This window comes from Hyperoodon ampullatus (genome assembly GCF_949752795.1).
Source record: "Hyperoodon ampullatus genome assembly, chromosome: 13".
In the NCBI taxonomy this organism is placed as follows: Eukaryota; Metazoa; Chordata; class Mammalia; order Artiodactyla; family Ziphiidae; genus Hyperoodon; species Hyperoodon ampullatus.
The window spans coordinates 8,034,186-8,046,403 of record NC_136926.1 but is presented as its reverse complement, the minus strand read 5'-3'; positions in this window follow the sequence as shown (position 1 = coordinate 8,046,403).

Below are 12,218 nucleotides of genomic sequence, written 5' to 3'. Positions count from 1 at the left end.
AATCATTTCCAAGACCCTTGTCAAAAAGCTTACTGCCGGGCTTCCCTGGTGGCACAGTGGTTGAGAGTCCACCTGCTGATGCAGGGGACACAGGTTCGTGCCCCGGTCCGGGAAGATCCCACGTGCCACGGAGCGGCTGGGCCCATGAGCCATGGCCGCTGAGCCTGCGTGTCCGGAACCTGTGCTCCACAACAGGAGAGGCCACAAAAGTGAGAGGCCTGCATACCGCAAAAAAAAAAAAAAAAAAAAGAGCTTACTGCCTGTGATTTCTTTTAGGAGTTTCATGGTTTCAGATCTTACATTCAATTCTTTAATCCATTTTGAGTTTATTTTTATGTATGGTGTAAGGTATTAGTCTAGTTGCATTCTTTTGCCTGTGGCTGTCCCATTTTCCCAATACCATTTATTGAAGAGACTGTTCTTTCCCCATTGTAAATTCTTGCCTCCTTTGTTGTAAATTAATTGACCATATATGTGTGGGTTCATTTCTGGGCTCTCTATTCTGTTCCATTGATCTGTGTGTCTGTTTTTATGCCAGTACCATACTTTTTTGATTACTGTATCTTTGTAATATAGTTTGAAATCAGGGTGCATGATGCCTCCAGCTTTGTTCTTCTGTCTCCAGATTGCTTTCCATTCAGGGTCGTTTTTGGTTCCATACAAATTTTCATTCTATTTCTCTGAAAAATGTCATTGGAATTTTGATAGGGGTTGCATTGAATCTATAGATTGCTTTGAGTAGTATGGACATTTTAACAATATTAATTCTTCCAGTCCATGAGCATGAAATATCTTTCCATTTATTTGTGTCTTCTTTGATTTCTTTTATCAGTGTGTTTAATTTAATTTAATTTAATTTTTTATTTATTTATTTTTCATTGCATTGGGTCTTCGTTGCTGCGCGCGGGCTTTCTCTAGTTGAGGCAAATGGGGGCTGCTCTTTATTGTGGTGCGCGGGTTTCTCATTGTGGTGGCTTCTCTAGGCACACGGGCTTTAGTAGTTGTGGCACGTGGGCTCAGTAGTTGTGGCTTGCGGGCCCTAGAGTGCAGGCTCAGGAGTTGTGGCACATGGGCTTAGTTGCTCTGCGGCATGTGGGATCTTCCTGGAGCAGGGCTCGAGCCCATGTCCCCTGCGTTGGCAGGCGGATTCTTAACCACTGTGCCATCAGGAAGCCCCTTATCATTGTGTAGTTTTCAGTGTACAGGTCTTTCAGAACTCCTTGGTTAAATTTATTCTAGACATTTTATTCTTTTTGTTGCAGTTGTAAATGGGATTGCTTTTGTAATTTCTATTTCTGATAGTTCATTTCTGATAGCAGCAGATTTTTGTATATTGATTTTGTATCCTGCAATTCTACTGAATTAATTTATTCTAATAGTTTTTTTTTATGAAATCTTTAGGGTTTTCTATATATAATATCATGTCATCTCAAATAGTGAATCTTACTTCTTCCTTTCCAACTGGGATGCCTTTTATTTACTTACTTTTTCTTCCCTAGTTCTGGCTAGGACCTCCAGTACCATGTTGAATAAAAGTGGTGAGAGTGGGCCTCCTTGTTTTGTTCCTGACCTTAAAGGAAAAGCTTTCAGCTTTTCACAATGATGTTAGCTGTGGGCTTTTCATATATGGCCTTTATTATGTTGAAGTACATCCCCTCTGTACCCACTTTGTTGAGAGTTTTTTATCATAAATGGATGTTGAGTTTTGTCAGATGTTTTTTCTGCATATATTGAGATGATCATGTGATTTTTATCTTTCATTTTGTTAATATTATGTATCACATTGATTGATTTGCAGATACTGAACCATCCTTGCATCCCTGGAATAAATCCCATTTGATCATGGTGTATTATCTTTTTAATATCTTGTCAAATGCAGTTTGCTAATATTTTGTTGAGGATTTTTTGCATCTATGTTCATCAGGGCCTGTACTTTTCTTTTTTTGTTGTATCTGTCTGGTTTTGATATCAGGGTAATTCTGGCTTTGTAAAATGGGTTTGGAGGCGTTCCCTCCTCTTCCATTTTTTGGAAGAGTTTGAGAAGGATGGGTATTAATTCTTCTTTGAATGTTTGGTAGAATTTATCACTGAAGTCATCTGGTCCTGGACTTCTATTCGTTGAGAGGTTTTTGATTCAGTTTTCTTACTAGTAATAGGTCTATTCAGAATTTGTTTCTTCATGATTCAGTCTTAGAAGATTGTATGTTTCTAGGAATTTATCCATTTCTTCTAGGTTGTCCAGTTTGTTGGCATATAATTGTTCATAATAGTCTCTTAGGATATTCTGTATTTTTTCAATCAGTTGTCTCTTCTTTCATTTCTGATTTTATTTGAGCCTCTTTTTTTTTTTTTTTTTTTTTTTTTTGGTGAGTCTAGCTAAAGATTTGTCAACTTTATTTCAAAGAACCAGCTCTTAATTTCATTGATCTTTTTGGTTGCCTTTTCAGTCTCTATTTCATTTATTTCTCCTCTGATCTTTGTTATTTACTTCTTTCTACTAACTTTGGGCTTCATTTATTCTTTTTCTAGTTCCTTAAGGTAAAAAATTAGATTGTTTGAGATTTTTGTTGTTTCTTGAGGTAGGCATGAATCACTATGAACTTCCCTCTTAGAACCACTTTGCTGCATGCCATAAATGTTGAAATGTCTTATTTCCATTTTCACTTGTCTCAAGGTATTTTTTAAATTTCTCTTTTGATTTCTTACTTGACCTATTGGCTATTTAGTCACCATGTTGGTTTTTTTTTAAACATCTTTATTGGGGTATAATTGCTTTACATTGTTGTGTTAGTTGCTGCTGTATAACAAAGTGAATCAGCTATACATATACATATATCCCCATATCCCTTCCCTCTTGCATCTCCCTCCCTCCCACCCTCCCTATCCCACCCCTCTAGGTGGTCACAAAGCACCGAGCTGATCTCCCTGTGCTATGTGGCTGCTTCCCACTAGCTATCTATTTTACATTTGGTAGTGTGTATATGTCCATGCCACTCTCTCACTTCGTCCCAGCTTACCCTTCCCCCTCCCCGTGTCCTCAGGTCCGTTCTCTACATCTGCGTCTTTATTCCTGTCCTGCCCCTGGGTTCTTCAGAAGCATTTTTTTTTTCTTTAGATTCCATATATATAAGGGACTTCCCTGGCGGTCCAGTGGTTAAGACATCCAGAGGTTCTGAAGGAGGCAGCACCTGCAGGCCTTGAAGAACATGGCACTTGGGGGGAAGGAGGAGGAATTCAGAGCGTGCTCAGGTTCCCGGCCTGGGGGCCTGGCTGCTCGAGAGAGCCATTCCCGGAGGTGGGGGCACAGGCAGGAGCGGGACTGGGAAGAGCCGGGAGCAGGCGACGTGTCTGCGGCTCCTCGAGGCCAGTGGACATGAGGGTCTGGAGTGCAGGAGAGAGGACGGGGCTGGAGGTGGACTCGACCTTCGGACGGCTTGCGACCTCCTCGGTGCATTCATGGATGAGGCTGAGGTGGTCAGGGAGCCAGAGGGAGTGAGCAGACCAGGACGGAGGCCAGAGCCCTGCACGGGGAGAGGAGTGATCAGAGGACGGAAGAGAACCGGGGGGTGTGGCATACAGAGCCATGGGGCGTGAGAGCCTTGGGAAGGGCCAGGTGCTGCGTCAGGGGCGCCCGGGAGATGAGGGGTGTCCCTGGTGTGTCGTGAGCGCTCCAGAAATGTCTGCTCCTTCGGGGGGAGGCTCCTTAGAACCCACAGGTGCCCTTTCCTTTCTCTCCTGCCTTACTTAGTACTCCTCACTGTTCTCTGGTATCATCTTGACCTTGATGTCACACTTGTCCCTTCTTTACCTCCCCTCAAGCAGCGGTTCACAAACAGATGTGGCTGTTTAAATTCTTACTGCGCCTGACAGCAGAGCCTCTCACGGAGATGACTTAGTCGCGCGCCCTCTATGCGGAGCCCCTTCAGCGGCATCCCTGCCCCTGCCTCAGAGAGAGGACGTGCAGCTGTGCAAAGCAGGTCATGGTATGGCTTCTGTCTTCCCAGTGGTGGAACATCCTTCCCTGTCTTACACGATCTACTTCTCTGTAACTTCTACCCTTTGGTCCTTGAACAGCCACTAAAAGTGGACGGTGCCATCTTCTGCGGTTTGCTTTCTGGGTGGTCTGTCTTCCAAGGGTGGGGCCCTGCTCTCCTCCAGCCAGTCCTCCTTTGAAGTGGGTTCCAGCCCTTCACCTCGTGGGTCTGGTCCAGGTTGGTGGAATCGGACTTGACATGCGGCTCCTCGCCCCGTTCCTGGGTGTCTGTGACTTCAGCCCTGGTCCACAGCGTCCCCACAGCGTCTGGTCTGGAATCTCCACTCTGTGTGTCTGCAGTTAACAAATGGTGCGCTGGGGCACCCCGGTTGCTACCAGATATTTTAAATTTTTGAGGGAAACACAGTTAAATCTGTTGGGCACCGTGTGAAGTACTTGCTTGAGTTCACAGCATCAGCGTCAAATTCTGCTCCATTCTTCTCGATGATGTCCTATTTGCTAAGCTGGGTTTTAAAAAAATGAAATTAAAATATTTTTAATTTCAATTTATGCATGTTTTTTAAATACAGCTACTAAGTTCTTAGGACATAAACACTTATTAAGTTGTTAGGACTTGACTGTCTACTAAACGGAACTGTTAGGTACTTCTTTTGACCTAAGATTGCGGTAAGAAATATTACTGAGCCATTAGGGGTGCTGAGAACAAGAAAGTCTGGGAAGCTCTGGGTGTAGCTGACCTGACTTAAGAGTCCAGGCTGTATGGTAATCCTCACCAAGGGGCGGGGTGTGGGGCACTTAAGATCGACAGCATGAAGATTATGAGCCGTTGGTCCTTGGCTCATAAACCTCTTGCCTCCCTTGGGAAAATAGGGCCCTTCCTCATCTTCTGGCCCCTGTCCTCCTCCTGTGATGGCACCAGCAGGTCTGGGATAGTGTCTGAGGCTTGGCATGTTTTCTGTGTCTCTCTCTCTCTCTCTTGCTTTGGCCTAGAAGACCTAGGGCCACATGTGATGGGTAGGGCTGGGTAGTGTGGTGGTCTGTGCATGGGCCCTGGTCCCCCGTGCACCAGCTGTGTGACCTTGCATAACAGTTTCCTCATCTGCAGAGTGGGATGATGATCCTTACCCAGATGTCCACTGCACCCAATGAGGTCTCCTAGCCCCTTGAGAGCTGGTGAAAGTTACCCCAAACCTTCTTCCCTGCCCCACGGAAATCCAGAGCCCCATCCAGTCTTTCTGCGATTCATGGGAGGCCGGCAATCTTGTGGTCACCTCTGTAGTTCTGCCTCTGTGTCCGCTGTCTCTGCTCCATACGGTATTCACCTTGACAGGAGGCTTATCTTCTGCCTCAAGTTCCACAAGACAGCACCCCTTGTTCAGGTGATCGTGCTAAAGACTTGGGGGTCACGGGAAGCAGTCATGCCACATGGCCCCCCACGAGTTAAATACCTGTGCCTGTCTCCAGCTCCCCAGCACAGAAAGCAGAGGCGGGAGTCCCCGGCATGTGCATCTCCAGCCACTCTCGCTGTCCTCAGCCCGCTCTCTCCCTTCCGCGTTGCCCAGGAACCCCGAGAGCTTTTGCTGTTTTTCAGGGCACTTCAGTCCTAGTTTCTAGACTTGTAAACCAGCCACATAGCGCCCCTTCACTGACCAGTCCCTCCACTGAGCACATCCCCCATCTCAGGAGGTTGTCGGCAGTGGCTTTTTCTGTCTCAACCGTATTTACTTCAGGGAGCTAATAGAATGATCAAATGAAAATGCAGTAGCCTCCCCTCGTGTATAGTTAGCTCTTATTACTACTGTGGCTGTTACTATTATTCCTGTTATTATTTGTATTTAACAATGCTCTTGCCTTTGGGGAGATTTCCATTTTTCAGAAAAACAGCTGAGGTTGGAGTTATTCGTTCATTCCGCTGACATGATTTGAGTGCTATTACAGGATGGGGCCAAAGGTCAGTGCTCTCCTAAAGGAGCCTATCAGAGCCTTGAGAATGCGAGAGGGTTCTATTTAAATGATACTTGAGAAATATTACTGGTGGGACTGCGATGTGCTTGAGGGGACTGGGGAGGCAGGTGGAAAGGTCAGGGACCTTTATAGGGTCAGTTACACATTTCTGACAGTAAAATATATGTATCTTTGAAAAGTTTCTGTGTTTTAAATTAATGCTATTGATTTCCTCTAAAGCAGGCACGGCTGTATAAAGCACCCTCTGTAATGCGTGCTGCCGCAAGGTTTTTATGGTGGATTATTGACTGAACAAGGAGAATGATTTCTCTCCCAGACTGTTCTTAGCTGGGCTCTGGCTGCAGCCAGACCACTGTTTCTGGAACCTTTCCCCTTGGCATGTATTCAGCTATATTTCTAATTCCCAGGAGCGTTTGGGGGGATGTTTACTGTCCTCACAAAACACTTCTAACCTGTAGCACACATCAAAGTGTCCCATTCTGGGATCCTCTCACGTGCTTACATGTCATTCATTTTGTACAGTGTGTTTTAGGGGATCCTCAGTTGTTGACCCTTTTATCGGTCTCACCTTTGCCCACTTCAGAGAGTTCTCCTGTTCCGAAACATGGTGACCAAGGAGAAGGAGAGACTGGGGCTTTTGGAAACCAGCTCCGCCTCCCCTCATGTCACTCACGTTACCGTCCGCCGTCCCGGATGTTGGAGGTGAGAAGCCTGTTGCAAAGTGCGCTCTGTAAACTGGAGGGTTTCTAGTGGGTGACCTGTTGCCTCTGAACTGTTCTTATCACTCCTTGATCTAATGACGCTGAAGCCAGGGCTGTGGGTGCAGGAAGGGCCTGTTTGTCCTGCCAGCTGCTCTGAGCACTGCGTGATTAAACACGCCCTCAGTTCTGGAGACCCCAGCGCAGCATTTCCCTCCCTTTACCCCACGAGGTGAGAGTGGCCAACACTCTGTGCCTCTGAAATGAGGACAGACACGCTTATACCTGTGCAGACTCTGTCTGTCCCGGCAGGCACTTTGCCCAGCTGCCCAGCTGTGAGTGTGGAGGCTGGAGTACGGGTGTTAAGTTACTGAGCCATCCTGGGAAATACATCAATCACAGAGCTACACGTTCTTTTTGGACATAAACTTAGGCACCGCACGTGAAGTGGCCCACCTAGGCCAAGCCCAGCGTCCAGGGTTCCTCCCATGCAGCGACTTTGTGTGGCTTTGAAGTAGGTGCCTGTCCTCAGGACACTGTCCTCCGTATGTCAGGAAGTTGTCATGATATGTTGATTTTTGCTGGAACAAGACCCTGAACACTGTCATAACAAATGCACGCACCTGCAGTGTCTGCATCGTGCCTGCCACACGCCCCTCCGGCACTGTGCAGTGTATGTGCACGTATGGTGATTGAACCCCACGTCCCCATTCCCAGGAGCGGCCACAGCTCCTCATCGGCATGTTCTGCAGCGTAGAACAGTCAGGGGATCCCAGGACAGCACGGGGCCGCATCGCCAGCCACCAGCAAATGGCATCGGCAGCAGCCCTTCCTCCCCACGCGTTTTCATTTCTGCCTCGGGGCATCTGTGCTGTGTGTGTCGCTCCTGGAGAACTTGCTTAAGTTCTCTGACCACTGGTGACTGACACTGAAAGCTGCCGGGGAAAGGCAGCAGGTGGTGAACAGATGATTCTGACATTCTCAAAAGTAGGGATAAGAAATGTAAGTGCCCCCAGGGGCGCTGCCAGTCATGGAGATGAGTAACGGTCGCCGAGAGTGTCTCGGCACAGGGGCATTTGGTTTGCATGCTAAATGAACAGAAATATTCTCCACTTCTACTGCTTGCTCCCGTTTTTCTTGAAACACAGCCCTTGGACTGACCTCACAAGTGAGTTGATAAATGACAACTGACAACCAGCCTCAGTGTTGGGGCGCAGGAGAGGGTAGGCAGGTGGAGAACACATGCCTCTAAAAGAGGCCACCTGAGTATTGCCTTGTGGAGATTTGGGCTCTATAACGCTCCGGCTTGTTAAGAGAAGACCAAAATTTAGGGTTTTTTTTTTTTTTGCTGTACGCGGGCCTCTCGCTGTTGTGGCCTCTCCCGTTGCGGAGCACAGGCTCTGGACGCGCAGGCTCAGCAGCCATGGCTCACGGGCCCAGCTGCTCCGCGGCATGTGGGATCTTCCCAGACCGGGGCACGAACCCATGTCCCCTGCATCGGCAGGCGGACTCTCAACCACTGCGCCACCAGGGAGGCCCCAAAATTTAGGGTTTTGTGTGAAATCCACAGATCCTTTGTGTTGTGAACTAGTCAGTTTTTGTAAAGTACCTGGAAGGTCAGATAACACCTGTCTGCCCATCAAATTCAACCTGCTGGCCACCAGTTTGCAACCTCTGCTTTGACTCAAAGAAAAAAAAGCCCAGTTGTGTTGTAGGAACTCACTTTTCCAGCACTTTCTTTGTTGGACCCAGATGCACCTTTCCTGTCTCTTAAACTCCTCCATCCCACCGCCTGTCATACCCACTCCCATGTGGCCAGCACAACGGGGAGTCTGGGTGGTGGAAACTGTGGTGTCTCCTGAGAGTCACAGAATCCCCGACGCCCTCCTCAAGTGTCACTGCGAGATTTACCAGACACCCGCTTACCCTGGGCCAGCTTGTTTAAACACGTCCCTCAGGGACGTCAAAGGAGGAATTTCTGTCTTAGATTTTAGGCAAAGTCCATTTTCCTCTTTACGTTCCATTGGGATAGATCCTGTCATGAAATTGATCACTGGTGTTCGTACTGAATGAGGAAGGAGAGAGGGTCATTGATTCAGTGACGCCAGTTCTCACGATTCAGTGGTTTGGGGATCAGAACTTGAGAGCCCAGTGGCCTTTGCTTGATGAGGACACAAGGGGGCATCAAAAAGCCGATATTTGACCCATGATATCCTGGGCTTTTATTCTGTCCCCTTGTTTATGGTTTGTACTGAAGGTGAGGCTTGTGTATTAGGCTTCCAGGTGGTGGTCCAAAGTCCTGCAGGAAGGCCTCTCCTCACAGGGGTGCACGGGGGCCAGAACACCAGCACTGCAGAACTAGAAGGAGCCGTGGACACACCCTTGCTCATCCCCTTCCCCTCACCCCGTCAAAGGCAGGGCTGAGGCCAGAGGAATTCAAGGTCCCTCAGGTGTCAGTGACAGAGCTGGGCCTGGAAGCCAGTTCTCCCGTCCCAGTCAGTGTTCTGTGCATCCGCTCTTTGAGATGCAGAAGAGAAGAGGAACGCCCTGTCCCCTTTCACCTTCCCCTGGGGCACAGATATAGAACCCTCCAGAGAGGGTAGTGGGATGCAACAGGAAGTATGTCAGAGGAGGTGGGCAGCAGATTCCTCTCTACAGCGTTTCAAAGGGAGGCTAAAGTGGGGCTGATCCAGCCAAACTGAGATTTGAGTCCAGCAAACATTCCTGGAGCACCTGCCATGAGCCTGCCCACTTGCTAAGAGCTTTCACATGGACCATCTCGTTTAATCTGCATGACTCTGACACACCTCCTGACACATGCTAAGGTTAGGGAGGCATCATTTTAAAGCAGAAGGGAGGAAGTCCTGCAGGCAGGGGCGTGTTAGAATTCTCTCCCCGCCCCCACTCAGTGCCAAGATAATTACCTTACATTTAGGCAGAATGACTGAAATGCTGCAGCAGCTGCCTGGTGATTCCCTGCTTTTCTCTCCTTTTCGTCTGACTTAATGATTTTCATATTTCATGTGCATAAAAAAGTACTTTTCAGGATTGTGCACTCAAAACCGTGTTCTTATTCCTTCAGGTGATTTAGGGGACTTCAGAGGTAGTTTTTTTTCCCCTGCTCACTAACTTTGGAACCTAACTCCTAAATAAGGTGGGTAGCCACCATGGCACAGGCCTTTACATCAGTAGGTGAGCACAAGGAAAACATGATCGGCAGGAAGGCAGCAAGCGTTCCCCAAAACGGGTCTGGCCATACTGGCCTCATTTGATTTGTGACAAGGAACCAGACTGGCAGGTGAGTGGGTGCTGTGGAGATGGCCTGTCTGATGTCAACAGAGTGTCTGAGAGCACTGCATTTGTGCCTGAGGGGAGGAACGTGGGGTGGCCACAATAGGACGTGGCAGCTGATTTGTAACCTATTCTGTGACGGTATCTAAAGACACCGGTTTGACCCTGGTTATGGGGCCTCTCAGGCTGGGCCAAAGTACTCCTCCCTGGGCCCTGTCGTGTTCTAAGCACGGTTTTTTATAATCACTGCTCTGAAATGAAAGCCTAAGCAGCTTGCCCGTCAGCACCCACCTGCCAGGAATACATTTGAGGACAGGCTCTGGAGCCAGGAAGGCCTCGGCAGATCAGAATCAAGAGATAGACTGTGCACGATGATTTAGCAGGAGAGCTCCAGAGTCATGTCCTAGCTTTCTGGACAGGGAGACATGCCCAGTGGCTGCGTGTCTCAAGGGAGCCGACCGCAAGCTGGAGGTGCTGAGGCCTCTCTTCCCACTGCCTCTGCCCTCCTCCAGGCCCAGCAGCACTCCTGGCACCCATCTCCCTGCTTCCTGCCATCCCTCTGCTTTGCTTCCAACAGAAAGATCTTCCTAAGACAGAAAGCCAGCCATGTGACTCTCTGCCTAAACTCTTCTGTGGCTCCCCAGCACCCTCAGGAAATAACCTGAATTTCCCAGCATGACTCACAGCCTTTCATGATCTGGGAAAAGGTACCAGGAGTTGAGCGGTGGGGGGCTACTCTGATTTTTCATCTCACAGCTTTCATCTTGTCTCAGCGTCTTCCGTCCTGATGACCGAGAGCTTGTCGTGGCTCATCGTGTCTGATCTCTCCATCTCACTGCTCTGCGTCCTCCTGAGGGCAGTCTCCCATGGCCAGAGAGTGGTAAAGTCACATCCCCGAAATGAGTTTTTTTTAACAGGCTCTCGTCTAGAAGCAGGTGAAAACTGCTGGCTCTCCTCATGCACCCGTGCGTCCTGACACATTTAGTAATTACACTGGGAAGGCTTCCCACAGGGGAGAGGGAGCTTTGAGGGGGGAGCCCTGAATTATGCAGGGGCCCTTGGGTTCCTAATGGGCTATAATTCTGCCCTTGGCAGGACGGCTACGAGCAACTTCGGCAGCTCTCCCAGCTCTCCCAGTTAGTTATTCACACACAAATAACTCAAAATTAGTGTGGCAGCACAATCAGAAAGTAGTGGAGGGCGCTGGAGGGCTGGGAGAATCCAGTCCCTTTGGGATGTCCGCTGTGGCGGTCTGGGGCCAGAGTAAGGAAGCTGAGAGGAGCTTCTCAGAAGCATCTGGGCTTTTACAGAGGGAAAAACTACTGCTCCCCAGAGTGGAACGCCCATTGTAATTCACTGAGGCCTCCCTTTGCGGAGGGTGCTTTTCTATACTTGTGTGTTATTCTACATAGAAATTTTTTTTTTTAATTTATTTATTTTTGGCTGTGTTGGGTCTTCGTTTCTGTGCGAGGGCTTCCTCTAGTTGTGGCAAGCGGGGGCCACTCTTCATCGCGGTGCGCGGGCCTCTCACTGTCGCGGCCTCTCTTGTTGAGGAGCACAGGCTCCAGAGGTGCAGGCTCAGTAGTTGTGGCTCACGGGCCTAGTTGCTCCGCAGCATGTGGGATCTTCCCAGACCGGGGCACGAACCTGTGTCCCCTGCATCGGCAGGCGGACTCTCAACCACTGTGCCACCAGGGAAGCCCTACATAGAAATGTTTAAAAAATAAACCAAGGAGGAGACCCATTTTGCTTGATGTAAGAGCCTCCAGTGCTAAAAATAAGACATAGCTCTAAAATTAATGCTAAATCTGTACAGCTCCGACAGGAAGTAACCGGCACTCACTAGCTGACTCAGGAGCGGAGGGGAAGCAGAGAGGCGGCCCTCCTTCCTTGGCCTCGTGTCTCATTTAAGCTGCCAGACGCTGCACAAGCTCCATCCCCTCTGAGTCTCAGGCTGAGGCCTCCAGGTCAAGGTCTTCACAGGTGTCAGACCAGAACCTGCCACACAAAGGCAGGGACTGGAGTCAGTGGGGAGGTGGGCTCCCTGGGGTCGGTGTGTGGGACCCAGGGGGCTACTCAGACCCTGGAAGTGACTTTGGGCCCTGACATCCCCAGGGCTCACATCCCCAGGGCACTGGGGCCTGTTTGCTGCTCTTTGCCAAGTGTGTTCTGGTAGCAGGGAGACATGTCCTACAGGGGCGATTTAACCTGGGCATTTGCCCAGGCGGCGTTCAAGTGACTGGTCCCCTGAACAGTGAAAGTGATGCAGA